Raw genomic sequence first — 2,253 nt, 5'->3', positions numbered from 1 at the left:
CTAAGACCAACGCTCTGATACCAACTGAAATGTCCCGTTCTTATTGATTAAAAACGTTCCATATTAATTGATTTCGTTGCGAGGTTTTGACCTCTATATGAGACGTTTTTCAAAGACTGCATTCATTTTTAAACAAACCATAACCTTTATTTCATTAATAAAGGTTTAAAAAGCTTTACGTAGATTATCAAATAATGATAATCTAATATATCCTGTTTACACACGACCATTACATAAAGGTTTACAATACAAATATGTTACAACAAAATAAGTTTCTTGAATGCAGTTTTTACACAATATCATACAAGCATGGACTCCAAATCTTGTCCTTATTTAAGTATGCGACAGCGGAAGCTCTTAATAATCACCTGAGAATAAACATGCTTAAAACGTCAACAAAAATGTTGGTGAGTTATAGGTTTAACCTATATATATCAAATCGTAACAATAGACCACAAGATTTCATATTTCAATACACATCCCATACATAGAGATAAAAATCATTCATATGGTGAACACCTGGTAACCGACAATAACAAGATGCATATATAAGAATATCCCCATCATTCCGGGACACCCTTCGGATATGATATAAATTTCGAAGTACTAAAGCATCCGGTACTCTGGATGGGGTTTGTTAGGCCCAATAGATCTATCTTTAGGATTCGCGTCAATTAGGGTGTCTGTTCCCTAATTCTTAGATTACCAGACTTAATAAAAAGGGGCATATTCGATTTCGATAATTCAACCATAGAATGTAGTTTCACGTACTTGTGTCTATTTTGTAAATCATTTATAAAACCTGCATGTATTCTCATCCCAAAAATATTAGATTTTAAAAGTGGGACTATAACTCACTTTCACAGATTTTTACTTCGTCGGGAAGTAAGACTTGGCCACTGGTTGATTCACGAACCTATAACAATATATACATATATATCAAAGTATGTTCAAAATATATTTACAACACTTTTAATATATTTTGATGTTTTAAGTTTATTAAGTCAGCTGTCCTCGTTAGTAACCTACAACTAGTTGTCCACAGTTAGATGTACAGAAATAAATCGATAAATATTATCTTGAATCAATCCACGACCCAGTGTATACGTATCTCAGTATTGATCACAACTCAAACTATATATATTTTGGAATCAACCTCAACCCTGTATAGCTAACTCCAACATTCACATATAGAGTGTCTATGGTTGTTCCGAAATATATATAGATGTGTCGACATGATAGGTCGAAACATTGTATACGTGTCTATGGTATCTCAAGATTACATAATATATAATACAAGTTGATTAAGTTATGGTTGGAATAGATTTGTTACCAATTTTCACGTAGCTAAAATGAGAAAAATTATCCAATCTTGTTTTACCCATAACTTCTTCATTTTAAATCCGTTTTGAGTGAATCAAATTGCTATGGTTTCATATTGAACTCTATTTTATGAATCTAAACAAAAAAAGTATAGGTTTCTAGTCGGAAAAATAAGTTACAAGTCGTTTTTGTAAAGGTAGTCATTTCAGTCGAAAGAACGACGTCTAGATGACCATTTTAGAAAACATACTTCCACTTTGAGTTTAACCATAATTTTTGGATATAGTTTCATGTTCATAATAAAAATCATTTTCTCAGAATAACAACTTTTAAATCAAAGTTTATCATAGTTTTTAATTAACTAACCCAAAACAGCCCGCGGTGTTACTACGACGGCGTAAATCCGGTTTTACGGTGTTTTTCGTGTTTCCAGGTTTTAAATCATTAAGTTAGCATATCATATAGATATAGAACATGTGTTTAGTTGATTTTAAAAGTCATGTTAGAAGGATTAACTTTTGTTTGCGAGCAAGTTTAGAATTAACTAAACTATGTTCTAGTGATTACAAGTTTAAACCTTCGAATAAGATAGCTTTATATGTATGAATTGAATGATGTTATGAACATCATTACTACCTTAAGTTCCTTGGATGAACCTACTGGAAAAGAGAAAAATGGATCTAGCTTCAATGGATCCTTGGATGGCTCAAAGTTCTTGAAGCAAAATCATGACACGAAAACAAGTTCAAGTAAGATCATCACTTGAAATAAGATTGTTATAGTTATAGAAATTGAACCAAAGTTTGAATATGATTATTACCTTGTATTAGAATGATAACCTACTGTAAGAAACAAAGATTTCTTGAGATTGGATGATCACCTTACAAGATTGGAAGTGAGCTAGCAAACTTGAAAGTATTCTTGATTTTA

This window comes from Rutidosis leptorrhynchoides, chromosome 11 (assembly GCF_046630445.1).
Source record: "Rutidosis leptorrhynchoides isolate AG116_Rl617_1_P2 chromosome 11, CSIRO_AGI_Rlap_v1, whole genome shotgun sequence".
Lineage (NCBI taxonomy): Eukaryota > Viridiplantae > Streptophyta > Magnoliopsida > Asterales > Asteraceae > Rutidosis > Rutidosis leptorrhynchoides.
Note: the sequence above shows the minus strand (reverse complement) of the source record.